The following is a 27511-nucleotide window of genomic DNA, read 5'->3' as shown; positions in this document are numbered from 1 at the left end:
GTTTTCGTTGGCCTAAATTGCTGGGTAATGTAGACTGAACTTTAAAACCCTCACCCGCCGTAAGTTTAACTCTCACAAACCGACGATCGGGTTCGCAAACTGATTTAACTGTTCACGTAATTAAATCAATGTGGCTTAAACCCTTTCACATCTCTAACAAAGCGTTTATTTCAGAGGAACCGAGAACCTTTCGCGTGTGAGGCGAGCGTGTTAACCACTACACCACAGAAACCTGCTCATTTGGATTCTTCGGTTGTTTTGATTGATTCGGCCACACATTTTCTCTTTCTGTGCAACACTCCCCAAAGGGGCAATGCTTTTCGCACACTTGCGAGCAGGCCACCTGTCACGTGTGAGGCGGAAACCTACCACTGTGTGTAACTTTGAAAGTGCTTCATGGCACAAGCGGTAAAGTGCATCACGAAAGAAGTTTGACCTGGCTTTGTATCAAAAGGCACGTGCTGTTTCTGCTCGGTTTCGAACCGAGGACCTTTCGCGTGTGAGGCGAACGTGATAACCACTACACTACAGAAACCTGCCTCTCACGGTCCCTGGTTGTTTGAACAGATTCTGCCACATATTTTCTCTGTACGCCACACATTTTAAAGGGAAAACCCCTAACGGTCGTTTAAAGTAACCGCACATACTGTATGAGAAAGGCCACGCATTTGCTGGGAATGCATGTATGTTTCTTCTGAAACAGGCAAACCTTGTACGTTGGCATTTAGCCACGATTGTGCTGAAATCCCACAGTGTATGTCCGGCTTTAGCGTTACAACCGTGGTGGGCAACGTCGGCCCTGTAATGCTGCAGTACTGCAGATTTTATTTCCAACCCTGATAAAACCTAGTTTTGTAGTTTTCAGCCGACCCTTTAGACCTTAATTAGCCACAGAGCCACGATAAGAGCTGAAGATAAACTCTGCAGGAATGCGGCACTCCAGGAATGACGTTGCCTACACCTGCGTTAGAAGGTTCCAGGACGAACTTTGCGTCAGAAACATTAGCACGCCGACCTATCGCTGCAAACATGTGGGCTTTTTCTAAGGGGGCACCCGGATTTGAACCGGGGACCTCTTGATCTGCAGTCAAATGCTCTACCACTGAGCTATACCCCCGTGAAACCAACACCACGCTGAAGAATTGAAAAAGCTTCACGTGTTGTACGTCGCAGCAATTAAAGCCATCGTGAGAATGTCCAAGTGAACGTGGGACGTCTCTATCTGCTGTTAAATGCTCTAGCACTGACCTATACAAATTGTGGTAGAGACAACGTATGCTTTCAACCATTCTGCTTATGTTTCCAGTTGTTATGATTCCTGTACTGTACTGTTCCACTTACACTGAACATCAACAAAGGCAACCCCTCAACCTAGTCTTTACCACTTTCTAGACAGTAGGCACGTAGGATGGACTTTAGAGTCTGAAAACACTCAAGTGCCCCCTGAGAATCTGGATTCAAAATGCAGAGTGCTAACAGTAACAGCCTTGAAGTTATTAGTATCTTGCCACCGCTTGCCGTATAATGTCATGCAGTAAACTGGAAGAGTTATTTGAGAAAGTCTGATGCTCTTGCTTTCTAGTGATCCCCTTTCCTGTTGCCACATCTCAGAAGCAACATCACATTTGAACCCAGATTGTTACATTCAAAGGCCAAAGCGCTTACCATTACACTATGAAAACCACTACAAGACGTTTTGCCATGAAGTTCATAGTTCTAACAGAAACACCATGGGAACTTGGGTCAACATAAAATTCAAAGAGAACAAAGGAAGGTTGTACTGAGATTTGATCTCGCATTGCTGGATTCAATGTCCAGAGCGCTAAAAATTAAACCATGGAACGTTTGCCGCATTAGAGAGGTGAATTAGAGAGGTAGTTGTGTGAGGAAATCTGAGGCTTGTGGTTTCCAGAAAGCCCATTCCCAATACCACAAATGAGTAGAAACATTATGTAAGCTACTCCCACCTTAAGAAGGTTCCGTAAAGATTGAACTTGGATCACTGGATTCAAAGTCCAGAATGCTGACCATTACAACGAACACTAAACAAGGCACCATGCAACCCACTGAGTGCCAAATTTACTGAAGCGAGACTCACTTAATAAGGTGGCTTTGGTGTTTTTCAAAGGGATCTTTACCACTGCCAAAAACTAGAAATAGCTCTGCACAAGCTTTTGCAAATAGATAAGTTCCACAACGTTTGAACCCGGATCACTGGAGTCAGGCGACAGAGTTCTGCTTCACGCAAAAGTTTTGGCCTCCAGCATTACAGGTTTTTTGCAGGAGGGCTTGAAATTGTGGCTTATACGCCTTGGTATCTCTGAGAAAACATTTACTAGCTGTGGCAGAAAGCCACCCAAGGTCCAGCAAGGTTGCAGTTCAAAGGTAACGACAAACGACGAGGATGGGATTCGAACCCACGCGTGCAGAGCACAATGGATTAGCAGTCCATCGCCTTAACCACTCGGCCACCTCGTCCTTGGAACCGCTTCCTTTGGGCATTTCGCTAATCCTAACCGACCAGCAAGTACATAGCAGCTTGTGTCAAGTTGAATCAACTGTTGAGGTAATTAAACGCTATCTTTTAGAAAGCGTTCATATCAGCCTAATGGAAGGTAAAGGCGTTAAGAGAACTGTGGATTAGCAATCCATCGGCTTAGACATGTTTAGAAATCATAAAAAGGACTGACCTTTAAATGATAGGTTTTTTTTCAAAATTGTTTTCAACAGATTTCAACATGAAACAGGCGAAAACCATTCAAGACTTTACGTAAAGGGAACAAGAGGTTTTCGTTGGCCTAAATTGCTGGGTAATGTAGACTGAACTTTAAAACCCTCACCCGCCGTAAGTTTAACTCTCACAAACCGACGATCGGGTTCGCAAACTGATTTAACTGTTCACGTAATTAAATCAATGTGGCTTAAACCCTTTCACATCTCTAACAAAGCGTTTATTTCAGAGGAACCGAGAACCTTTCGCGTGTGAGGCGAGCGTGTTAACCACTACACCACAGAAACCTGCTCATTTGGATTCTTCGGTTGTTTTGATTGATTCGGCCACACATTTTCTCTTTCTGTGCAACACTCCCCAAAGGGGCAATGCTTTTCGCACACTTGCGAGCAGGCCACCTGTCACGTGTGAGGCGGAAACCTACCACTGTGTGTAACTTTGAAAGTGCTTCATGGCACAAGCGGTAAAGTGCATCACGAAAGAAGTTTGACCTGGCTTTGTATCAAAAGGCACGTGCTGTGTCTGCTCGGTTTCGAACCGAGGACCTTTTGCGTGTGAGGCGAACGTGATAACCACTACACTACAGAAACCTGCCTCTCACGGTCCCTGGTTGTTTGAAGAGATTCTGCCACATATTTTCTCTGTACGCCACACATTTTAAAGGGAAAACCCCTAACGGTCGTTTAAAGTAACCGCACATACTGTATGAGAAAGGCCACGCATTTGCTGGGAATGCATGTATGTTTCTTCTGAAACAGGCAAACCTTGTACGTTGGCATTTAGCCACGATTGTGCTGAAATCCCACAGTGTATGTCCGGCTTTAGCGTTACAACCGTGGTGGGCAACGTCGGCCCTGTAATGCTGCAGTACTGCAGATTTTATTTCCAACCCTGATAAAACCTAGTTTTGTAGTTTTCAGCCGACCCTTTAGACCTTAATTAGCCACAGAGCCACGATAAGAGCTGAAGATAAACTCTGCAGGAATGCGGCACTCCAGGAATGACGTTGCCTACACCTGCGTTAGAAGGTTCCAGGACGAACTTTGCGTCAGAAACATTAGCACGCCGACCTATCGCTGCAAACATGTGGGCTTTTTCTAAGGGGGCACCCGGATTTGAACCGGGGACCTCTTGATCTGCAGTCAAATGCTCTACCACTGAGCTATACCCCCGTGAAACCAACACCACGCTGAAGAATTGAAAAAGCTTCACGTGTTGTACGTCGCAGCAATTAAAGCCATCGTGAGAATGTCCAAGTGAACGTGGGACGTCTCTATCTGCTGTTAAATGCTCTAGCACTGACCTATACAAATTGTGGTAGAGACAACGTATGCTTTCAACCATTCTGCTTATGTTTCCAGTTGTTATGATTCCTGTACTGTACTGTTCCACTTACACTGAACATCAACAAAGGCAACCCCTCAACCTAGTCTTTACCACTTTCTAGACAGTAGGCACGTAGGATGGACTTTAGAGTCTGAAAACACTCAAGTGCCCCCTGAGAATCTGGATTCAAAATGCAGAGTGCTAACAGTAACAGCCCTGAAGTTATTAGTATCTTGCCACCGCTTGCCGTATAATGTCATGCAGTAAACTGGAAGAGTTATTTGAGAAAGTCTGATGCTCTTGCTTTCTAGTGATCCCCTTTCCTGTTGCCACATCTCAGAAGCAACATCACATTTGAACCCAGATTGTTACATTCAAAGGCCAAAGCGCTTACCATTACACTATGAAAACCACTACAAGACGTTTTGCCATGAAGTTCATAGTTCTAACAGAAACACCATGGGAACTTGGGTCAACATAAAATTCAAAGAGAACAAAGGAAGGTTGTACTGAGATTTGATCTCGCATTGCTGGATTCAATGTCCAGAGCGCTAAAAATTAAACCATGGAACGTTTGCCGCATTAGAGAGGTGAATTAGAGAGGTAGTTATGTGAGGAAATCTGAGGCTTGTGGTTTCCAGAAAGCCCATTCCCAATACCACAAATGAGTAGAAACATTATGTAAGCTACTCCCACCTTAAGAAGGTTCCGTAAAGATTGAACTTGGATCACTGGATTCAAAGTCCAGAATGCTGACCATTACAACGAACACTAAACAAGGCACCATGCAACCCACTGAGTGCCAAATTTACTGAAGCGAGACTCACTTAATAAGGTGGCTTTGGTGTTTTTCAAAGGGATCTTTACCACTGCCAAAAACTAGAAATAGCTCTGCACAAGCTTTTGCAAATAGATAAGTTCCACAACGTTTGAACCCGGATCACTGGAGTCAGGCGACAGAGTTCTGCTTCACGCAAAAGTTTTGGCCTCCAGCATTACAGGTTTTTTGCAGGAGGGCTTGAAATTGTGGCTTATACGCCTTGGTATCTCTGAGAAAACCTTTACTAGCTGTGGCAGAAAGCCACCCAAGGTCCAGCAAGGTTGCAGTTCAAAGGTAACGACAAACGACGAGGATGGGATTCGAACCCACGCGTGCAGAGCACAATGGATTAGCAGTCCATCGCCTTAACCACTCGGCCACCTCGTCCTTGGAACCGCTTCCTTTGGGCATTTCGCTAATCCTAACCGACCAGCAAGTACATAGCAGCTTGTGTCAAGTTGAATCAACTGTTGAGGTAATTAAACGCTATCTTTTAGAAAGCGTTCATATCAGCCTAATGGAAGGTAAAGGCGTTAAGAGAACTGTGGATTAGCAATCCATCGGCTTAGACATGTTTAGAAATCATAAAAAGGACTGACCTTTAAATGATAGGTTTTTTTTTCAAAATTGTTTTCAACAGATTTCAACATGAAACAGGCGAAAACCATTCAAGACTTTACGTAAAGGGAACAAGAGGTTTTCGTTGGCCTAAATTGCTGGGTAATGTAGACTGAACTTTAAAACCCTCACCCGCCGTAAGTTTAACTCTCACAAACCGACGATCGGGTTCGCAAACTGATTTAACTGTTCACGTAATTAAATCAATGTGGCTTAAACCCTTTCACATCTCTAACAAAGCGTTTATTTCAGAGGAACCGAGAACCTTTCGCGTGTGAGGCGAGCGTGTTAACCACTACACCACAGAAACCTGCTCATTTGGATTCTTCGGTTGTTTTGATTGATTCGGCCACACATTTTCTCTTTCTGTGCAACACTCCCCAAAGGGGCAATGCTTTTCGCACACTTGCGAGCAGGCCACCTGTCACGTGTGAGGCGGAAACCTACCACTGTGTGTAACTTTGAAAGTGCTTCATGGCACAAGCGGTAAAGTGCATCACGAAAGAAGTTTGACCTGGCTTTGTATCAAAAGGCACGTGCTGTTTCTGCTCGGTTTCGAACCGAGGACCTTTCGCGTGTGAGGCGAACGTGATAACCACTACACTACAGAAACCTGCCTCTCACGGTCCCTGGTTGTTTGAACAGATTCTGCCACATATTTTCTCTGTACGCCACACATTTTAAAGGGAAAACCCCTAACGGTCGTTTAAAGTAACCGCACATACTGTATGAGAAAGGCCACGCATTTGCTGGGAATGCATGTATGTTTCTTCTGAAACAGGCAAACCTTGTACGTTGGCATTTAGCCACGATTGTGCTGAAATCCCACAGTGTATGTCCGGCTTTAGCGTTACAACCGTGGTGGGCAACGTCGGCCCTGTAATGCTGCAGTACTGCAGATTTTATTTCCAACCCTGATAAAACCTAGTTTTGTAGTTTTCAGCCGACCCTTTAGACCTTAATTAGCCACAGAGCCACGATAAGAGCTGAAGATAAACTCTGCAGGAATGCGGCACTCCAGGAATGACGTTGCCTACACCTGCGTTAGAAGGTTCCAGGACGAACTTTGCGTCAGAAACATTAGCACGCCGACCTATCGCTGCAAACATGTGGGCTTTTTCTAAGGGGGCACCCGGATTTGAACCGGGGACCTCTTGATCTGCAGTCAAATGCTCTACCACTGAGCTATACCCCCGTGAAACCAACACCACGCTGAAGAATTGAAAAAGCTTCACGTGTTGTACGTCGCAGCAATTAAAGCCATCGTGAGAATGTCCAAGTGAACGTGGGACGTCTCTATCTGCTGTTAAATGCTCTAGCACTGACCTATACAAATTGTGGTAGAGACAACGTATGCTTTCAACCATTCTGCTTATGTTTCCAGTTGTTATGATTCCTGTACTGTACTGTTCCACTTACACTGAACATCAACAAAGGCAACCCCTCAACCTAGTCTTTACCACTTTCTAGACAGTAGGCACGTAGGATGGACTTTAGAGTCTGAAAACACTCAAGTGCCCCCTGAGAATCTGGATTCAAAATGCAGAGTGCTAACAGTAACAGCCCTGAAGTTATTAGTATCTTGCCACCGCTTGCCGTATAATGTCATGCAGTAAACTGGAAGAGTTATTTGAGAAAGTCTGATGCTCTTGCTTTCTAGTGATCCCCTTTCCTGTTGCCACATCTCAGAAGCAACATCACATTTGAACCCAGATTGTTACATTCAAAGGCCAAAGCGCTTACCATTACACTATGAAAACCACTACAAGACGTTTTGCCATGAAGTTCATAGTTCTAACAGAAACACCATGGGAACTTGGGTCAACATAAAATTCAAAGAGAACAAAGGAAGGTTGTACTGAGATTTGATCTCGCATTGCTGGATTCAATGTCCAGAGCGCTAAAAATTAAACCATGGAACGTTTGCCGCATTAGAGAGGTGAATTAGAGAGGTAGTTATGTGAGGAAATCTGAGGCTTGTGGTTTCCAGAAAGCCCATTCCCAATACCACAAATGAGTAGAAACATTATGTAAGCTACTCCCACCTTAAGAAGGTTCCGTAAAGATTGAACTTGGATCACTGGATTCAAAGTCCAGAATGCTGACCATTACAACGAACACTAAACAAGGCACCATGCAACCCACTGAGTGCCAAATTTACTGAAGCGAGACTCACTTAATAAGGTGGCTTTGGTGTTTTTCAAAGGGATCTTTACCACTGCCAAAAACTAGAAATAGCTCTGCACAAGCTTTTGCAAATAGATAAGTTCCACAACGTTTGAACCCGGATCACTGGAGTCAGGCGACAGAGTTCTGCTTCACGCAAAAGTTTTGGCCTCCAGCATTACAGGTTTTTTGCAGGAGGGCTTGAAATTGTGGCTTATACGCCTTGGTATCTCTGAGAAAACATTTACTAGCTGTGGCAGAAAGCCACCCAAGGTCCAGCAAGGTTGCAGTTCAAAGGTAACGACAAACGACGAGGATGGGATTCGAACCCACGCGTGCAGAGCACAATGGATTAGCAGTCCATCGCCTTAACCACTCGGCCACCTCGTCCTTGGAACCGCTTCCTTTGGGCATTTCGCTAATCCTAACCGACCAGCAAGTACATAGCAGCTTGTGTCAAGTTGAATCAACTGTTGAGGTAATTAAACGCTATCTTTTAGAAAGCGTTCATATCAGCCTAATGGAAGGTAAAGGCGTTAAGAGAACTGTGGATTAGCAATCCATCGGCTTAGACATGTTTAGAAATCATAAAAAGGACTGACCTTTAAATGATAGGTTTTTTTTTTCAAAATTGTTTTCAACAGATTTCAACATGAAACAGGCGAAAACCATTCAAGACTTTACGTAAAGGGAACAAGAGGTTTTCGTTGGCCTAAATTGCTGGGTAATGTAGACTGAACTTTAAAACCCTCACCCGCCGTAAGTTTAACTCTCACAAACCGACGATCGGGTTCGCAAACTGATTTAACTGTTCACGTAATTAAATCAATGTGGCTTAAACCCTTTCACATCTCTAACAAAGCGTTTATTTCAGAGGAACCGAGAACCTTTCGCGTGTGAGGCGAGCGTGTTAACCACTACACCACAGAAACCTGCTCATTTGGATTCTTCGGTTGTTTTGATTGATTCGGCCACACATTTTCTCTTTCTGTGCAACACTCCCCAAAGGGGCAATGCTTTTCGCACACTTGCGAGCAGGCCACCTGTCACGTGTGAGGCGGAAACCTACCACTGTGTGTAACTTTGAAAGTGCTTCATGGCACAAGCGGTAAAGTGCATCACGAAAGAAGTTTGACCTGGCTTTGTATCAAAAGGCACGTGCTGTTTCTGCTCGGTTTCGAACCGAGGACCTTTCGCGTGTGAGGCGAACGTGATAACCACTACACTACAGAAACCTGCCTCTCACGGTCCCTGGTTGTTTGAACAGATTCTGCCACATATTTTCTCTGTACGCCACACATTTTAAAGGGAAAACCCCTAACGGTCGTTTAAAGTAACCGCACATACTGTATGAGAAAGGCCACGCATTTGCTGGGAATGCATGTATGTTTCTTCTGAAACAGGCAAACCTTGTACGTTGGCATTTAGCCACGATTGTGCTGAAATCCCACAGTGTATGTCCGGCTTTAGCGTTACAACCGTGGTGGGCAACGTCGGCCCTGTAATGCTGCAGTACTGCAGATTTTATTTCCAACCCTGATAAAACCTAGTTTTGTAGTTTTCAGCCGACCCTTTAGACCTTAATCAGCCACAGAGCCACGATAAGAGCTGAAGATAAACTCTGCAGGAATGCGGCACTCCAGGAATGACGTTGCCTACACCTGCGTTAGAAGGTTCCAGGACGAACTTTGCGTCAGAAACATTAGCACGCCGACCTATCGCTGCAAACATGTGGGCTTTTTCTAAGGGGGCACCCGGATTTGAACCGGGGACCTCTTGATCTGCAGTCAAATGCTCTACCACTGAGCTATACCCCCGTGAAACCAACACCACGCTGAAGAATTGAAAAAGCTTCACGTGTTGTACGTCGCAGCAATTAAAGCCATCGTGAGAATGTCCAAGTGAACGTGGGACGTCTCTATCTGCTGTTAAATGCTCTAGCACTGACCTATACAAATTGTGGTAGAGACAACGTATGCTTTCAACCATTCTGCTTATGTTTCCAGTTGTTATGATTCCTGTACTGTACTGTTCCACTTACACTGAACATCAACAAAGGCAACCCCTCAACCTAGTCTTTACCACTTTCTAGACAGTAGGCACGTAGGATGGACTTTAGAGTCTGAAAACACTCAAGTGCCCCCTGAGAATCTGGATTCAAAATGCAGAGTGCTAACAGTAACAGCCCTGAAGTTATTAGTATCTTGCCACCGCTTGCCGTATAATGTCATGCAGTAAACTGGAAGAGTTATTTGAGAAAGTCTGATGCTCTTGCTTTCTAGTGATCCCCTTTCCTGTTGCCACATCTCAGAAGCAACATCACATTTGAACCCAGATTGTTACATTCAAAGGCCAAAGCGCTTACCATTACACTATGAAAACCACTACAAGACGTTTTGCCATGAAGTTCATAGTTCTAACAGAAACACCATGGGAACTTGGGTCAACATAAAATTCAAAGAGAACAAAGGAAGGTTGTACTGAGATTTGATCTCGCATTGCTGGATTCAATGTCCAGAGCGCTAAAAATTAAACCATGGAACGTTTGCCGCATTAGAGAGGTGAATTAGAGAAGTAGTTATGTGAGGAAATCTGAGGCTTGTGGTTTCCAGAAAGCCCATTCCCAATACCACAAATGAGTAGAAACATTATGTAAGCTACTCCCACCTTAAGAAGGTTCCGTAAAGATTGAACTTGGATCACTGGATTCAAAGTCCAGAATGCTGACCATTACAACGAACACTAAACAAGGCACCATGCAACCCACTGAGTGCCAAATTTACTGAAGCGAGACTCACTTAATAAGGTGGCTTTGGTGTTTTTCAAAGGGATCTTTACCACTGCCAAAAACTAGAAATAGCTCTGCACAAGCTTTTGCAAATAGATAAGTTCCACAACGTTTGAACCCGGATCACTGGAGTCAGGCGACAGAGTTCTGCTTCACGCAAAAGTTTTGGCCTCCAGCATTACAGGTTTTTTGCAGGAGGGCTTGAAATTGTGGCTTATACGCCTTGGTATCTCTGAGAAAACATTTACTAGCTGTGGCAGAAAGCCACCCAAGGTCCAGCAAGGTTGCAGTTCAAAGGTAACGACAAACGACGAGGATGGGATTCGAACCCACGCGTGCAGAGCACAATGGATTAGCAGTCCATCGCCTTAACCACTCGGCCACCTCGTCCTTGGAACCGCTTCCTTTGGGCATTTCGCTAATCCTAACCGACCAGCAAGTACATAGCAGCTTGTGTCAAGTTGAATCAACTGTTGAGGTAATTAAACGCTATCTTTTAGAAAGCGTTCATATCAGCCTAATGGAAGGTAAAGGCGTTAAGAGAACTGTGGATTAGCAATCCATCGGCTTAGACATGTTTAGAAATCATAAAAAGGACTGACCTTTAAATGATAGATTTTTTTTTCAAAATTGTTTTCAACAGATTTCAACATGAAACAGGCGAAAACCATTCAAGACTTTACGTAAAGGGAACAAGAGGTTTTCGTTGGCCTAAATTGCTGGGTAATGTAGACTGAACTTTAAAACCCTCACCCGCCGTAAGTTTAACTCTCACAAACCGACGATCGGGTTCGCAAACTGATTTAACTGTTCACGTAATTAAATCAATGTGGCTTAAACCCTTTCACATCTCTAACAAAGCGTTTATTTCAGAGGAACCGAGAACCTTTCGCGTGTGAGGCGAGCGTGTTAACCACTACACCACAGAAACCTGCTCATTTGGATTCTTCGGTTGTTTTGATTGATTCGGCCACACATTTTCTCTTTCTGTGCAACACTCCCCAAAGGGGCAATGCTTTTCGCACACTTGCGAGCAGGCCACCTGTCACGTGTGAGGCGGAAACCTACCACTGTGTGTAACTTTGAAAGTGCTTCATGGCACAAGCGGTAAAGTGCATCACGAAAGAAGTTTGACCTGGCTTTGTATCAAAAGGCACGTGCTGTTTCTGCTCGGTTTCGAACCGAGGACCTTTCGCGTGTGAGGCGAACGTGATAACCACTACACTACAGAAACCTGCCTCTCACGGTCCCTGGTTGTTTGAACAGATTCTGCCACATATTTTCTCTGTACGCCACACATTTTAAAGGGAAAACCCCTAACGGTCGTTTAAAGTAACCGCACATACTGTATGAGAAAGGCCACGCATTTGCTGGGAATGCATGTATGTTTCTTCTGAAACAGGCAAACCTTGTACGTTGGCATTTAGCCACGATTGTGCTGAAATCCCACAGTGTATGTCCGGCTTTAGCGTTACAACCGTGGTGGGCAACGTCGGCCCTGTAATGCTGCAGTACTGCAGATTTTATTTCCAACCCTGATAAAACCTAGTTTTGTAGTTTTCAGCCGACCCTTTAGACCTTAATCAGCCACAGAGCCACGATAAGAGCTGAAGATAAACTCTGCAGGAATGCGGCCCTCCAGGAATGACGTTGCCTACACCTGCGTTAGAAGGTTCCAGGACGAACTTTGCGTCAGAAACATTAGCACGCCGACCTATCGCTGCAAACATGTGGGCTTTTTCTAAGGGGGCACCCGGATTTGAACCGGGGACCTCTTGATCTGCAGTCAAATGCTCTACCACTGAGCTATACCCCCGTGAAACCAACACCACGCTGAAGAATTGAAAAAGCTTCACGTGTTGTACGTCGCAGCAATTAAAGCCATCGTGAGAATGTCCAAGTGAACGTGGGACGTCTCTATCTGCTGTTAAATGCTCTAGCACTGACCTATACAAATTGTGGTAGAGACAACGTATGCTTTCAACCATTCTGCTTATGTTTCCAGTTGTTATGATTCCTGTACTGTACTGTTCCACTTACACTGAACATCAACAAAGGCAACCCCTCAACCTAGTCTTTACCACTTTCTAGACAGTAGGCACGTAGGATGGACTTTAGAGTCTGAAAACACTCAAGTGCCCCCTGAGAATCTGGATTCAAAATGCAGAGTGCTAACAGTAACAGCCCTGAAGTTATTAGTATCTTGCCACCGCTTGCCGTATAATGTCATGCAGTAAACTGGAAGAGTTATTTGAGAAAGTCTGATGCTCTTGCTTTCTAGTGATCCCCTTTCCTGTTGCCACATCTCAGAAGCAACATCACATTTGAACCCAGATTGTTACATTCAAAGGCCAAAGCGCTTACCATTACACTATGAAAACCACTACAAGACGTTTTGCCATGAAGTTCATAGTTCTAACAGAAACACCATGGGAACTTGGGTCAACATAAAATTCAAAGAGAACAAAGGAAGGTTGTACTGAGATTTGATCTCGCATTGCTGGATTCAATGTCCAGAGCGCTAAAAATTAAACCATGGAACGTTTGCCGCATTAGAGAGGTGAATTAGAGAGGTAGTTATGTGAGGAAATCTGAGGCTTGTGGTTTCCAGAAAGCCCATTCCCAATACCACAAATGAGTAGAAACATTATGTAAGCTACTCCCACCTTAAGAAGGTTCCGTAAAGATTGAACTTGGATCACTGGATTCAAAGTCCAGAATGCTGACCATTACAACGAACACTAAACAAGGCACCATGCAACCCACTGAGTGCCAAATTTACTGAAGCGAGACTCACTTAATAAGGTGGCTTTGGTGTTTTTCAAAGGGATCTTTACCACTGCCAAAAACTAGAAATAGCTCTGCACAAGCTTTTGCAAATAGATAAGTTCCACAACGTTTGAACCCGGATCACTGGAGTCAGGCGACAGAGTTCTGCTTCACGCAAAAGTTTTGGCCTCCAGCATTACAGGTTTTTTGCAGGAGGGCTTGAAATTGTGGCTTATACGCCTTGGTATCTCTGAGAAAACATTTACTAGCTGTGGCAGAAAGCCACCCAAGGTCCAGCAAGGTTGCAGTTCAAAGGTAACGACAAACGACGAGGATGGGATTCGAACCCACGCGTGCAGAGCACAATGGATTAGCAGTCCATCGCCTTAACCACTCGGCCACCTCGTCCTTGGAACCGCTTCCTTTGGGCATTTCGCTAATCCTAACCGACCAGCAAGTACATAGCAGCTTGTGTCAAGTTGAATCAACTGTTGAGGTAATTAAACGCTATCTTTTAGAAAGCGTTCATATCAGCCTAATGGAAGGTAAAGGCGTTAAGAGAACTGTGGATTAGCAATCCATCGGCTTAGACATGTTTAGAAATCATAAAAAGGACTGACCTTTAAATGATAGATTTTTTTTTTCAAAATTGTTTTCAACAGATTTCAACATGAAACAGGCGAAAACCATTCAAGACTTTACGTAAAGGGAAAAAGAGGTTTTCGTTGGCCTAAATTGCTGGGTAATGTAGACTGAACTTTAAAACCCTCACCCGCCGTAAGTTTAACTCTCACAAACCGACGATCGGGTTCGCAAACTGATTTAACTGTTCACGTAATTAAATCAATGTGGCTTAAACCCTTTCACATCTCTAACAAAGCGTTTATTTCAGAGGAACCGAGAACCTTTCGCGTGTGAGGCGAGCGTGTTAACCACTACACCACAGAAACCTGCTCATTTGGATTCTTCGGTTGTTTTGATTGATTCGGCCACACATTTTCTCTTTCTGTGCAACACTCCCCAAAGGGGCAATGCTTTTCGCACACTTGCGAGCAGGCCACCTGTCACGTGTGAGGCGGAAACCTACCACTGTGTGTAACTTTGAAAGTGCTTCATGGCACAAGCGGTAAAGTGCATCACGAAAGAAGTTTGACCTGGCTTTGTATCAAAAGGCACGTGCTGTTTCTGCTCGGTTTCGAACCGAGGACCTTTCGCGTGTGAGGCGAACGTGATAACCACTACACTACAGAAACCTGCCTCTCACGGTCCCTGGTTGTTTGAACAGATTCTGCCACATATTTTCTCTGTACGCCACACATTTTAAAGGGAAAACCCCTAACGGTCGTTTAAAGTAACCGCACATACTGTATGAGAAAGGCCACGCATTTGCTGGGAATGCATGTATGTTTCTTCTGAAACAGGCAAACCTTGTACGTTGGCATTTAGCCACGATTGTGCTGAAATCCCACAGTGTATGTCCGGCTTTAGCGTTACAACCGTGGTGGGCAACGTCGGCCCTGTAATGCTGCAGTACTGCAGATTTTATTTCCAACCCTGATAAAACCTAGTTTTGTAGTTTTCAGCCGACCCTTTAGACCTTAATCAGCCACAGAGCCACGATAAGAGCTGAAGATAAACTCTGCAGGAATGCGGCACTCCAGGAATGACGTTGCCTACACCTGCGTTAGAAGGTTCCAGGACGAACTTTGCGTCAGAAACATTAGCACGCCGACCTATCGCTGCAAACATGTGGGCTTTTTCTAAGGGGGCACCCGGATTTGAACCGGGGACCTCTTGATCTGCAGTCAAATGCTCTACCACTGAGCTATACCCCCGTGAAACCAACACCACGCTGAAGAATTGAAAAAGCTTCACGTGTTGTACGTCGCAGCAATTAAAGCCATCGTGAGAATGTCCAAGTGAACGTGGGACGTCTCTATCTGCTGTTAAATGCTCTAGCACTGACCTATACAAATTGTGGTAGAGACAACGTATGCTTTCAACCATTCTGCTTATGTTTCCAGTTGTTATGATTCCTGTACTGTACTGTTCCACTTACACTGAACATCAACAAAGGCAACCCCTCAACCTAGTCTTTACCACTTTCTAGACAGTAGGCACGTAGGATGGACTTTAGAGTCTGAAAACACTCAAGTGCCCCCTGAGAATCTGGATTCAAAATGCAGAGTGCTAACAGTAACAGCCCTGAAGTTATTAGTATCTTGCCACCGCTTGCCGTATAATGTCATGCAGTAAACTGGAAGAGTTATTTGAGAAAGTCTGATGCTCTTGCTTTCTAGTGATCCCCTTTCCTGTTGCCACATCTCAGAAGCAACATCACATTTGAACCCAGATTGTTACATTCAAAGGCCAAAGCGCTTACCATTACACTATGAAAACCACTACAAGACGTTTTGCCATGAAGTTCATAGTTCTAACAGAAACACCATGGGAACTTGGGTCAACATAAAATTCAAAGAGAACAAAGGAAGGTTGTACTGAGATTTGATCTCGCATTGCTGGATTCAATGTCCAGAGCGCTAAAAATTAAACCATGGAACGTTTGCCGCATTAGAGAGGTGAATTAGAGAGGTAGTTATGTGAGGAAATCTGAGGCTTGTGGTTTCCAGAAAGCCCATTCCCAATACCACAAATGAGTAGAAACATTATGTAAGCTACTCCCACCTTAAGAAGGTTCCGTAAAGATTGAACTTGGATCACTGGATTCAAAGTCCAGAATGCTGACCATTACAACGAACACTAAACAAGGCACCATGCAACCCACTGAGTGCCAAATTTACTGAAGCGAGACTCACTTAATAAGGTGGCTTTGGTGTTTTTCAAAGGGATCTTTACCACTGCCAAAAACTAGAAATAGCTCTGCACAAGCTTTTGCAAATAGATAAGTTCCACAACGTTTGAACCCGGATCACTGGAGTCAGGCGACAGAGTTCTGCTTCACGCAAAAGTTTTGGCCTCCAGCATTACAGGTTTTTTGCAGGAGGGCTTGAAATTGTGGCTTATACGCCTTGGTATCTCTGAGAAAACATTTACTAGCTGTGGCAGAAAGCCACCCAAGGTCCAGCAAGGTTGCAGTTCAAAGGTAACGACAAACGACGAGGATGGGATTCGAACCCACGCGTGCAGAGCACAATGGATTAGCAGTCCATCGCCTTAACCACTCGGCCACCTCGTCCTTGGAACCGCTTCCTTTGGGCATTTCGCTAATCCTAACCGACCAGCAAGTACATAGCAGCTTGTGTCAAGTTGAATCAACTGTTGAGGTAATTAAACGCTATCTTTTAGAAAGCGTTCATATCAGCCTAATGGAAGGTAAAGGCGTTAAGAGAACTGTGGATTAGCAATCCATCGGCTTAGACATGTTTAGAAATCATAAAAAGGACTGACCTTTAAATGATAGGTTTTTTTTTCAAAATTGTTTTCAACAGATTTCAACATGAAACAGGCGAAAACCATTCAAGACTTTACGTAAAGGGAACAAGAGGTTTTCGTTGGCCTAAATTGCTGGGTAATGTAGACTGAACTTTAAAACCCTCACCCGCCGTAAGTTTAACTCTCACAAACCGACGATCGGGTTCGCAAACTGATTTAACTGTTCACGTAATTAAATCAATGTGGCTTAAACCCTTTCACATCTCTAACAAAGCGTTTATTTCAGAGGAACCGAGAACCTTTCGCGTGTGAGGCGAGCGTGTTAACCACTACACCACAGAAACCTGCTCATTTGGATTCTTCGGTTGTTTTGATTGATTCGGCCACACATTTTCTCTTTCTGTGCAACACTCCCCAAAGGGGCAATGCTTTTCGCACACTTGCGAGCAGGCCACCTGTCACGTGTGAGGCGGAAACCTACCACTGTGTGTAACTTTGAAAGTGCTTCATGGCACAAGCGGTAAAGTGCATCACGAAAGAAGTTTGACCTGGCTTTGTATCAAAAGGCACGTGCTGTTTCTGCTCGGTTTCGAACCGAGGACCTTTCGCGTGTGAGGCGAACGTGATAACCACTACACTACAGAAACCTGCCTCTCACGGTCCCTGGTTGTTTGAACAGATTCTGCCACATATTTTCTCTGTACGCCACACATTTTAAAGGGAAAACCCCTAACGGTCGTTTAAAGTAACCGCACATACTGTATGAGAAAGGCCACGCATTTGCTGGGAATGCATGTATGTTTCTTCTGAAACAGGCAAACCTTGTACGTTGGCATTTAGCCACGATTGTGCTGAAATCCCACAGTGTATGTCCGGCTTTAGCGTTACAACCGTGGTGGGCAACGTCGCAGATTTTATTTCCAACCCTGATAAAACCTAGTTTTGTAGTTTTCAGCCGACCCTTTAGACCTTAATTAGCCACAGAGCCACGATAAGAGCTGAAGATAAACTCTGCAGGAATGCGGCACTCCAGGAATGACGTTGCCTACACCTGCGTTAGAAGGTTCCAGGACGAACTTTGCGCCAGAAACATTAGCACGCCGACCTACCGCTGCAAACATGTGGGCTGTTTCTAAGGGGGCACCCGGATTTGAACCGGGGACCTCTTGATCTGCAGTCAAATGCTCTACCACTGAGCTATACCCCCGTGAAACCAACACCACGCTGAAGAATTGAAAAAGCTTCACGTGTTTTACGTCGCAGCAATTAAAGCCATCGTGAGAATGTCCAAGTGAACGTGGGACGTCTCTATCTGCTGTTAAATGCTCTAGCACTGACCTATACAAATTTTGGTAGAGACAACGTATGCTTTCAACCATTCTGCTTATGTTTCCAGTTGTTATGATTCCTGTACTGTACTGTTCCACTTACACTGAACATCAACAAAGGCAACCCCTCAACCTAGTCTTTATCACTTTCTAGACAGTAGGCACGTAGGATGGACTTTAGAGTCTGAAAACACTCAAGTGCCCCCTGAGAATCTGGATTCAAAATGCAGAGTGCTAACAGTAACAGCCTTGAATTTTTAGTATCTTGCCACCGCTTGCCGTATAATGTCATGCAGTAAACTGGAAGAGTTATTTGAGAAAGTCTGATGCTCTTGCTTTCTAGTGATCCCCTTTCCTGTTGCCACATCTCAGAAGCAACATCACATTTGAACCCAGATTGTTACATTCAAAGGCCAAAGCGCTTACCCTTACACTATGAAAACCACTACAAGACGTTTTGCCATGAAGTTCATAGTTCTAACAGAAACACCATGGGAACTTGGGTCAACATAAAATTCAAAGAGAACAAAGGAAGGTTGTACTGAGATTTGATCTCGCATTGCTGGATTCAATGTCCAGAGCGCTAAAACTTAAACCATGGAACGTTTGCCGCATTAGAGAGGTGAATTAGAGAGGTAGTTGTGTGAGGAAATCTGAGGCTTGTGGTTTCCAGAAAGCCCATTGCCAATACCACAAATCAGTAGAAACATTATGTAAGCTACTCCCACCTTAAGAAGGTTCCGTAAAGATTGAACTTGGATCACTGGATTCAAAGTCCAGAATGCTGACCATTACAACGAACACTAAACAAGGCAGCAGGCAACCCATTGAGTGCCAACTTTACTGAAGCGAGACTCATTTAATAAGGTGGCTTTGGTGTTTTTCAAAGGGATCTTTACCACTGCCAAAAACTAGAAATAGCTCTGCACAAGCTTTTGCAAATAGATAAGTTCCACCACGTTTGAACCCGGATCACTGGAGTCAGGCGACAGAGTTCTGCTTCACGCAAAAGTTTTGGCCTCCAGCATTAAAGGTTTTTTGCAGGAGGGCTTGAAATTGTGGCTTATACGCCTTGGTATCTCTGAGAAAACATTTACTAGCTGTGGCAGAAAGCCACCCAAGGTCCAGCAAGGTTGCAGTTCAAAGGTAACGACAAACGACGAGGATGGGATTCAAACCCACGCGTGCAGAGCACAATGGATTAGCAGTCCATCGCCTTAACCACTCGGCCACCTTCCTGGAACTGCTCCCTTTGGGCATTTCGCTAATCCAAACCGACCAGCAAGTACATAGCAGCTTGTGTCAAGTTGAATCAACTGTTGAGGTAATTAAACGCTATCTTTTAGAAAGCGTTCATATCAGCCTAATGGAAGGTAAAGGCGTTAAGAGAACTGTGGATTAGCAATCCATCGCCTTAGACTAGACATGTTTAGAAATCATAAAAAGGACTGACCTTTAAATGATAGGTTTTTTTTCAAAATTGTTTTCAACAGATTTCAACATGAAACAGGCGAAAACCATTCAAGACTTTACGTAAAGGGAACAAGAGGTTTTTGTTGGCCTAAATTGCTGGGTAATGTAGACTGAACTTTAAAACCCTCACCCGCCGTAAGTTTAACTCTCACAAACCGACGATCGGGTTCGCAAACTGATACAACTGTTCACGTAATTAAATCAATGTGGCTTAAACCCTTTCACATCTCTAACAAAGCGTTTATTTCAGAGGAACCGAGAACCTTTCGCGTGTGAGGCGAGCGTGTTAACCACTACACCACAGAAACCTGCTAATTTGGATTCTTCAGTTGTTTTGATTGATTCGGCCACACATTTTCTCTTTCTGTGCAACACTCCCCAAAGGGGCAATGCTTTTCGCACACTTGCGAGCAGGCCACCTGTCACGTGTGAGGCGGAAACCTACCACTGTGTGTAACTTTGAAAGTGCTTCATGGCACAAGTGGTAAAGTGCATCACGAAAGAAGTTTGACCTGGCTTTGTATCAAAAGGGACGTGCTGTTTCTGCTCGGTTTCAAACCGAGGACCTTTCGCGTGTGAGGCGAACGTGATAACCACTACACTACAGAAACCTGCATCTCACGGTCCCTGGTTGTTTGAACAGATTCTGCCACATATTTTCTCTGTACGCCACACATTTTAAAGGGAGAACCCCTAACGGTCGTTTAAAGTAACCGCACATACTGTATGAGAAAGGCCACGCATTTGCTGGGAATGCATGTATGTTTCTTCTGAAACAGGCAAACCTTGTACGTTGGCATTTAGCCACGATTGTGCTGAAATCCCACAGTGTATGTCCGGCTTTAGCGTTACAACCGTGGTTGGCAACGTCGCAGATTTTATTTCCAACCCTGATAAAACCTAGTTTTGTAGTTTTCAGCCGACCCTTTAGACCTTAATTAGCCACAGAGCTACGATAAGAGCTGAAGATAAACTCTGCAGGAATGCGGCCCTCCAGGAATGACGTTGCCTACACCTGCGTTAGAAGGTTCCAGGACGAACTTTGCCCCAGAAACATTAGCACGCCGACCTACCGCTGCAAACATGTGGGCTTTTTCTAAGGGGGCACCCGGATTTGAACCTGGGACCTCTTGATCTGCAGTCAAATGCTCTACCACTGAGCTATACCCCCGTGAAACCAACACCACGCTGAAGAATTGAAAAAGCTTCACGTGTTGTACGTCGCAGCAATTAAAGCCTTCGTGAGAATGTCCAAGTAAACGTGGGACGTCTCTATCTGCTGTTAAATGCTCTAGCACTGACCTATACAAATTGTGGTAGAGACAACGTATGCTTTCAACCATTCTGCTTATGTTTCCAGTTGTTATGATTCCTGTACTGTACTGTTCCACTTACACTGAACATCAACAAAGGCAACCCCTCAACCAAGTCTTTACCCCTTTCTAGACAGTAGGCACGTAGGATGGACTTTAGAGTCTGAAAACACTCAAGTGCCCCCTGAGAATCTGGATTCAAAATGCAGAGTGCTAACAGTAACAGCCTTGAAGTTATTAGTATCTTACCACCGCTTGCCATATAATGTCATGCAGTAAACTGGAAGAGTTATTTGAGAAAGTCTGATGCTCTTGCTTTCTAGTGATCCCCTTTCCTGTTGCCACATCTCAGAAGTATAACAGTCTCAGTTACTTTGCACTGTTCATGCTATAAAAAAAGGGGGGAATCGTTTCTTTTGTTGCTTGCTTCAAATTGTATTCAAAATATCTACATGCTTATCAAATCCACATCCCACCAATAGTTAAACCCACACAAATATATACATACACACTTCCATAAGCATATGTATCACAGTACAAGGCAAATGGGCATTGAGTCTTTTAAGAGTGAAATCAAAAACAGTCCAGAGAACAGTAAAGAGTCTTATCTGAGGACGGTCAATATGGTATAGGCTGATGAAGATGAGGAAAATTGTTCCAACTTTTATCCTACAAGGCCAATGACCTCGAATGCAACCACTTTCCAGAGAGAGTTTCTTTTTCCAATTAGGCAACTATTTTGTCCATAACCAGCAAACATAGCCACAGCAGTTGAGTAGAAGCTACATCATAAAATAATCCTCTACAAGAAAATACAACAAGTAAATCACACTAAACAAATCTCACTTATATAAATACAAGCAATGCATATCCTGAAGAAATAAACAATGCATTAAACTTACGTTTGAGCAGGAAACAATAAGTTTCTCAAACAGGCTTAAAATGATCATGACACAGAACCATGAGGCAGCTCCAAACAGGACCTAACACTTACTCTGTCACTTCCTGTTTTATCCCCTACAGGACATGTCATCATGTGTCCCCCTAGTGGCCAGGATGAACTAATATATAAACTGCATTAAACCCTGTGACAGGCAGTGACTGTTACATATCCATCCCCTCATTTTTGAACTTCTATACACTGCCAAAATAAGGTTTTAAATTCTGCACATGAAAAGAATCTACATGTTCAGGTTGATCAATGAATGACACAGAGTAATTGACAGGGCCAAGACATTTAACCACTTTAGCAGGGCCTTTCCATTTTGCAGCCAGTTTCGCCATGAAACCTTCATCAGCACGTGACAGTGGATGTGTACGAACCCATACTAAATCTCCAATTTGTAAGTGAATTTGTCGCCTACGTAGATTATAGTACTTGCGTTGTTTATTCTGAGCGTGCTCCACATTCCTTCTCACAGCTTGAATTAGCTCTTCTGACCTTTCCAGGACAGGGTATGCGGGACTGTTGGGATCAGATGGTCTTAAGATGGCTCTTTCTAGTGGTCCTTTCAACTTACGACCAAGCATAACTTCCGCTGGGGTGAATCCTGTACTTCCCTGCCATGCTGTATTAATAGCAAACCGGAATTCTGCTAACCACCGGTCCCAATGTCGATGATGGTCCTGCACATAAGAGGCAATCATGGTTTTAAGCGTTCGGTTTATCCGTTCGGGTAAGTTGGTTTGTGGATGCGCTGCAGTGGTGAGCTTCTGTATGACATTCCATTGCTTGCAGATTAGACCAATGAGTTGAGAAGTGAACTGTGTTCCTCTGTCAGATACCAAGTACATAGGAGTACCCCATCTTGTAAAGATTTCTTCAACAAGAATGCGTGAAATTTGAGGAGCTTTGGCTACTCGCAGCGGGAACAACTCAACCCATTTTGAGCAGTAATCCACGATCACCAAGAGATGTTCATTCTGTTTGGGACTTTTAGGGAATGGTCCCATTAGATCAATTCCCAGCATATGTCCAGGCTCCACCACCGGTGTCGATTGCATATAGCCAGCTAACTTCGAAACTGTTGGTTTGTACTTTTGGCATACCTGGCATTCTTTACAATGCTTCCATACATCAGAGCGTATTGTTGGCCAATAGCATACATCCACCAGTCTCAACAATGTCTTAAGTCTGCCAAGGTGTCCGCTTAACGGGTTGTCGTGGGCATATTTCAGAAAGTCAGCTCTCAAAGAGGTTGGTACCACAAGTTGCAGTTTTTCTCCTTTCTTCCCTTGATTTATGTTTCTGAAAAGAAAACCATTCTTCATAACATAGTGAATACGATTTCGATCTGGTTCAGAGTTTGATTGCACTTCAGCAATGATTTCCTGGATATTTGCATCTTCTTGTTGAGCCTTGGCAACGTCTGACCATTCTATGGGAAAGGTTGAAAACGCCGTTGATGCATCCTTGGATTTTGCCAGAGCTAGCAGGTTAAGTGCTGAGGATTCAGGGAAACTACGAGAGAGGGTGTCCGGAACAATATTACATTGACCTTTTCTGTATGAGACTGTGAATTCAAACTCTTGGAGACGGATACCCCACCGTATCAGTCGAGAAGAGGGTTTCGGATGGTTGAAGACCCAGGCAAGAGCAGCATGATCAGTGATCCCTTCAAATGGTCTACCCTCCAGGTAAGGTCTCCATCTTTCTACTGCCCAGACCACAGCACAGCATTCCTTTTCCGAAACAGAGTATGACTTCTCAGCACCTCTTAGAAGACGTGAAGCGTAGGCCACTACATGTTCCACTCCTGCTATATCTTGGGTTAGGACGGCTCCTAGTCCCAGGTCGCTTGCATCAGTTTGGACGTTGAAGGATTCATTGAGGTCAGGAGCTATAAGAATTGGGGCACTAACCAACTCACGTTTAATCAACTCAAAGGAATTCTGACATTCTTCTGTCCACATCCAAGTAGCTCCTTTTCTTTTCAAGGCATGCAAGGGAGCAGCTTTCTCAGAGAACTTTGGAATAAATCTCTGATACCAGCCGGCCATACCCAGAAATCGTTGTACTTCTTTCAGCGACTTTGGCACAGGGAAATTGGTAACAGCATTGATTTTGTCCTGATCTGTCCGTATTCCTTCGGCTGAAATCACATGTCCAAGAAACTTCAATGACTTCTGCATCAAGTTACACTTTTGAAGATTTAAAGTTAAGCCTGCACTGTGTAGGCACTGCAAGACTGTTCTCAGGTGGTTAGGTTGCTCCTCCTCAGACTTCGAGTACACCACAATATCATCAATGTACACAAAGCAGCTTTTACCTTTCTGATCCTTTAGCACAAACTCAATGAGACGCTGAAAAGAGGCTGCTGAGTTCTTAAGACCAAAAGGTAACCGTAAAAATTCATATAGGCCTGATTGGGTCACAAAAGCAGTTTTATGAACACTTTCTGGATCCATCTCAACTTGCCAATATCCACTTTTAAGATCAAGGGTACTGAAAACTGCTGCTCCATGCACTGACTCAAGGATATCATGGATCTGAGGCATGGGGTAGCCATCCAGATATGTCTTTGCATTTAGCCCTCTGAAATCAATACAAAACCTTTGTCCACCTCCCTTCTTAGGCACTAGTACTACAGGAGCAGCCCAAGAAGAAAATGAAGGTTGGATGATCTTTTTATCCAACATGACACTAATAATGAAGGCTTGTTTTTGCTGTGATACACGGTAAGCTTTCTTGCGAACAGGAACCTCATTGGTGGTGATGATGCGATGCCTTACCACACTAGTATGGCCGATCTCACTTGTGCATACACTAGGCCACTCTTGAAGTAGTTGGCGAAGCTGTGACCTAGAGATGGACGATGTGTCAGAGTTTGCAACCAACTGTTGAATATATTGACTGGTCTCTGAGGTTTCATCTGAAATAGGTAGAGCAATGAAAAGTGATAGCAGTGTATCTGTAGCAGGTGGGGTTAAGAATGAAAAGGTTTCTTCTTGACGATCAGTGGTAGCAGGTAAGGTATATGAAGCATGGCCAATATGCAAACTAATTCCAGTCGCTGCCAGAAAATCCAATCCTAGCACAACAGGTACAGTAAGGTCATCATCTTTCATTACAAACAGTTCAAGTGCATAACTTCTTCCATGTAAATCACATTCACTACTCCATACACCTATAGCAGGTAATACCAAACCATTGGCTTGCTTGAAAGCTTGCCCACGGCTTGACTTTAGCCGTTCATTTCGTCCCAACTGTTTCCAGCATGACTCTTGTATCAGAGTTAGGGAGCTTCCAGTATCAACCAGAGCTTGAAAGTATCTCCCTCTGATCAATACAGGTAAGGTCAGAATCTTTAAAGCTCACGTAACACACGCTGTTTCTGCATTTCTGATATTAATCTGGAGTACCTATGTAGTAGTATGACATCCTTTATATCTCTGAAGAGTCTTTAGTTTAATCAGATTTATAAAAGAAAGATTAGCTTTAACGAATCTTTCCGATAACGTACGAAAAAATGTAGAAGGAGGAGTTATAACACGGGAGGAACGAGTACGAGTCATACAACACTATACAACACTGTTTAACTTATGATTCACTACATGTTCGTGTCATTTATATAATATACACGCGCCTATTTCCAACATAAGACAGAAGTCATACTTACCACGTGTAACTCGTCATGACCCGGTTCTGAAAATCCACAGCATCAAACACACACGCAAAACTCCGCTGCTAATCCGGATAATAAACTATATCCATTGTTTCCATAAGGCTGGATGTCTTCTCCTTACATCCAAAAACACACTTCTTGTTGTGCCTTGTTGACTTTTGAAATTAAACAAAGCTGAGTGGCGTGATAAGCTGTTAGCAAGCTCTAGCGTCTCCCGCTGACTGACGGCTGGGCGGTGTTTTCCGGGGGAAGTTTTCCGGCGGAAGCCCATATAAAGAAGTGATGCGTATCGAAAACCCCTGAAACGTCAGTTAGAACCGTAATCGAAAAAAATTAGCCGAAACTTGTAGGAACCCTGGCGAAGTGCATTCGGCACAGAAATACTCTGAAACACGCCCAACTGCATTTTTTACACTTTGCCTACGTTTAGCATGAGGAAACAACTCTATAACTGTGTTAATAAGTCAGAATGCTTGAAATACCATTAAACCCCCCCTTTAAGTTGGACTCCTTTTCCAAAGATTGTAGAATACGGGTTGAGGACTGATTTGGCTTGGGATGAGAATCTCGTTCAGATGGAGATTTTCTTTTCTGTGTTTCTGCATTTACCTGACTCCAATATCGTTTTGTCTCTTCAAAATCTCTCTCTATTTGTGTTCCAGTTCTCACCAGCTCACTCACTTCCTTCACAGTTCCCCTCAACAAGCTTGCAAGTCTAGGGTTACAATTCCTCAGGATAGCTTGAACAATCTTTTTCTCCTGCATGTCTTTCTTCCACCTTAGACAAAGTGCTCGGTAATGGTAAGCAAAATCACGAATGGACTCTCTGGGTCCTTGTTTCCTTTCCAAAAGACGCTTAGTTGCTTCAGCTTCATAATCATCTGTAAGGAAAGCATGCAAAAACTCTTGCTTAAACTCCTCCCAGGTAAGTACATGTCTTCTTTCCGCTAACCACCAGTCTTTCGCCGTCCCCTTTAATACTGAGGTAAGAGATGCTAGGATTTCAGAATTTGATAGAGGTCTAATTGCAAGATATTCCTCACACCGTTCTATGAATGATACAGGATCATCAGAATCAAATTGGGGAAACTCAGTTTTTACAGGTGGACGATAAAATACATCATTCACATTGTCTGGGAAGCTTGGTAAGGGTTTTTTCGGATATGTTGGTGCAGGCAACAAAGGAGAAGCTGGCGTAGATGCATTAGGTATATAACTCTTAAACTTAGCATCAAGTTGAGCATCTCTCCTTTTCAGGCAATCTACCATAGACTTTCCCATATCTTGAATGCTTAATTCCAGGCTCTGCTTAAGTCGCTGGCATTCTCTTTCCATCTTATATGTCAACTTCTCTTCCAGGTGCTTACAATTGCTGCTATATTCAGTTTGGGTACAACACAGACTTAACTTTTGTAGACAAGCTTGTACGTCCTCTTCTAAAGTTGTAACTCGTTCAGTCAGACCTTGAACATGCCTCTCTACAGAGCTGATATCAAAGGCTATGTCATCTGGAGGAGGAGGAGGAGGAGGAAGATTAATGTCAGATTGAACATCAGATTCCTCATCATCTGAGGTAAGATACAGTTCGCTAAAAGTATTTATAAGGTCTTTTAATTGAGTCGGATCTCTTCTAGTGTTAAAAGATCCAGCAGTGAAATCAGCTGGAGGTTCATACACATCCCCTGCACTGTGCACTGTAGTTGACATTTTTAACACAAAATACCCACTCAACCCAAAACAATACACCTATAGATTTTCTACTTTAACATTCAACAACCGATTCCCCGTACGGGCCACCAATCTATAACAGTCTCAGTTACTTTGCACTGTTCATGCTATAATAAAAAAGGGGGGAATCGATTCTTTTGTTGCTTGCTTCAAATTGTATTCAAAATATCTACATGCTTATCAAATCCACATCCCACCAATGGTTAAACCCACACAAATATATACATAAACACACTTCCATAAGCATATGTATCACAGTACAAGGCAAATGGGCATTGAGTCTTTTAAGAGTGAAATCGAAAACAGTCCAGAGAACAGTAAAGAATCTTATCTGAGGACGGTCCATATGGTATAGGCTGATGAAGATGAGGAAAAATGTTCCAACTTTTATCCTACAAGGCCAGTGACCTCGAATGCAACCATTTTCCAGAGA

General features: G+C 43.8%; 23 non-coding genes across 23 annotated transcripts; all 23 read right to left on the bottom strand.

The window, feature by feature from the left end:
* Positions 1 to 462: 462 nt before the first annotated feature.
* On the bottom strand, positions 463 to 535 carry trnav-cac (transfer RNA valine (anticodon CAC)). The gene has a single exon. It is a non-coding gene; the product is annotated as a tRNA-Val (tRNA).
* Positions 536 to 1045: 510 nt separating this feature from the next.
* trnac-gca (transfer RNA cysteine (anticodon GCA)) lies at positions 1046 to 1117 on the bottom strand. Its single transcript has one exon. It is a non-coding gene; the product is annotated as a tRNA-Cys (tRNA).
* A 1279-nt stretch (positions 1118 to 2396) lies between these two features.
* trnas-gcu (transfer RNA serine (anticodon GCU)) lies at positions 2397 to 2478 on the bottom strand. Its single transcript has one exon. It is a non-coding gene; the product is annotated as a tRNA-Ser (tRNA).
* A 770-nt stretch (positions 2479 to 3248) lies between these two features.
* On the bottom strand, positions 3249 to 3321 carry trnav-cac (transfer RNA valine (anticodon CAC)). The gene has a single exon. It is a non-coding gene; the product is annotated as a tRNA-Val (tRNA).
* A 510-nt stretch (positions 3322 to 3831) lies between these two features.
* On the bottom strand, positions 3832 to 3903 carry trnac-gca (transfer RNA cysteine (anticodon GCA)). Its single transcript has one exon. It is a non-coding gene; the product is annotated as a tRNA-Cys (tRNA).
* A 1279-nt stretch (positions 3904 to 5182) lies between these two features.
* trnas-gcu (transfer RNA serine (anticodon GCU)) lies at positions 5183 to 5264 on the bottom strand. The gene has a single exon. It is a non-coding gene; the product is annotated as a tRNA-Ser (tRNA).
* A 771-nt stretch (positions 5265 to 6035) lies between these two features.
* Positions 6036 to 6108, bottom strand: trnav-cac (transfer RNA valine (anticodon CAC)). The gene has a single exon. It is a non-coding gene; the product is annotated as a tRNA-Val (tRNA).
* Positions 6109 to 6618: 510 nt separating this feature from the next.
* On the bottom strand, positions 6619 to 6690 carry trnac-gca (transfer RNA cysteine (anticodon GCA)). Its single transcript has one exon. It is a non-coding gene; the product is annotated as a tRNA-Cys (tRNA).
* Positions 6691 to 7969: 1279 nt separating this feature from the next.
* On the bottom strand, positions 7970 to 8051 carry trnas-gcu (transfer RNA serine (anticodon GCU)). Its single transcript has one exon. It is a non-coding gene; the product is annotated as a tRNA-Ser (tRNA).
* A 772-nt stretch (positions 8052 to 8823) lies between these two features.
* Positions 8824 to 8896, bottom strand: trnav-cac (transfer RNA valine (anticodon CAC)). The gene has a single exon. It is a non-coding gene; the product is annotated as a tRNA-Val (tRNA).
* A 510-nt stretch (positions 8897 to 9406) lies between these two features.
* Positions 9407 to 9478, bottom strand: trnac-gca (transfer RNA cysteine (anticodon GCA)). The gene has a single exon. It is a non-coding gene; the product is annotated as a tRNA-Cys (tRNA).
* Positions 9479 to 10757: 1279 nt separating this feature from the next.
* Positions 10758 to 10839, bottom strand: trnas-gcu (transfer RNA serine (anticodon GCU)). The gene has a single exon. It is a non-coding gene; the product is annotated as a tRNA-Ser (tRNA).
* A 771-nt stretch (positions 10840 to 11610) lies between these two features.
* trnav-cac (transfer RNA valine (anticodon CAC)) lies at positions 11611 to 11683 on the bottom strand. The gene has a single exon. It is a non-coding gene; the product is annotated as a tRNA-Val (tRNA).
* Positions 11684 to 12193: 510 nt separating this feature from the next.
* trnac-gca (transfer RNA cysteine (anticodon GCA)) lies at positions 12194 to 12265 on the bottom strand. The gene has a single exon. It is a non-coding gene; the product is annotated as a tRNA-Cys (tRNA).
* A 1279-nt stretch (positions 12266 to 13544) lies between these two features.
* Positions 13545 to 13626, bottom strand: trnas-gcu (transfer RNA serine (anticodon GCU)). The gene has a single exon. It is a non-coding gene; the product is annotated as a tRNA-Ser (tRNA).
* A 772-nt stretch (positions 13627 to 14398) lies between these two features.
* On the bottom strand, positions 14399 to 14471 carry trnav-cac (transfer RNA valine (anticodon CAC)). The gene has a single exon. It is a non-coding gene; the product is annotated as a tRNA-Val (tRNA).
* Positions 14472 to 14981: 510 nt separating this feature from the next.
* trnac-gca (transfer RNA cysteine (anticodon GCA)) lies at positions 14982 to 15053 on the bottom strand. The gene has a single exon. It is a non-coding gene; the product is annotated as a tRNA-Cys (tRNA).
* Positions 15054 to 16332: 1279 nt separating this feature from the next.
* trnas-gcu (transfer RNA serine (anticodon GCU)) lies at positions 16333 to 16414 on the bottom strand. Its single transcript has one exon. It is a non-coding gene; the product is annotated as a tRNA-Ser (tRNA).
* A 771-nt stretch (positions 16415 to 17185) lies between these two features.
* Positions 17186 to 17258, bottom strand: trnav-cac (transfer RNA valine (anticodon CAC)). Its single transcript has one exon. It is a non-coding gene; the product is annotated as a tRNA-Val (tRNA).
* Positions 17259 to 17746: 488 nt separating this feature from the next.
* trnac-gca (transfer RNA cysteine (anticodon GCA)) lies at positions 17747 to 17818 on the bottom strand. The gene has a single exon. It is a non-coding gene; the product is annotated as a tRNA-Cys (tRNA).
* Positions 17819 to 19096: 1278 nt separating this feature from the next.
* On the bottom strand, positions 19097 to 19178 carry trnas-gcu (transfer RNA serine (anticodon GCU)). Its single transcript has one exon. It is a non-coding gene; the product is annotated as a tRNA-Ser (tRNA).
* A 772-nt stretch (positions 19179 to 19950) lies between these two features.
* trnav-cac (transfer RNA valine (anticodon CAC)) lies at positions 19951 to 20023 on the bottom strand. The gene has a single exon. It is a non-coding gene; the product is annotated as a tRNA-Val (tRNA).
* Positions 20024 to 20511: 488 nt separating this feature from the next.
* trnac-gca (transfer RNA cysteine (anticodon GCA)) lies at positions 20512 to 20583 on the bottom strand. The gene has a single exon. It is a non-coding gene; the product is annotated as a tRNA-Cys (tRNA).
* Positions 20584 to 27511: the final 6928 nt, after the last annotated feature.

The sequence above is a fragment of the Misgurnus anguillicaudatus genome, chromosome 14 (genome assembly GCF_027580225.2).
Source record: "Misgurnus anguillicaudatus chromosome 14, ASM2758022v2, whole genome shotgun sequence".
NCBI lineage: Eukaryota > Metazoa > Chordata > Actinopteri > Cypriniformes > Cobitidae > Misgurnus > Misgurnus anguillicaudatus.
This window is presented reverse-complemented; position numbering and strand designations above follow the sequence as displayed.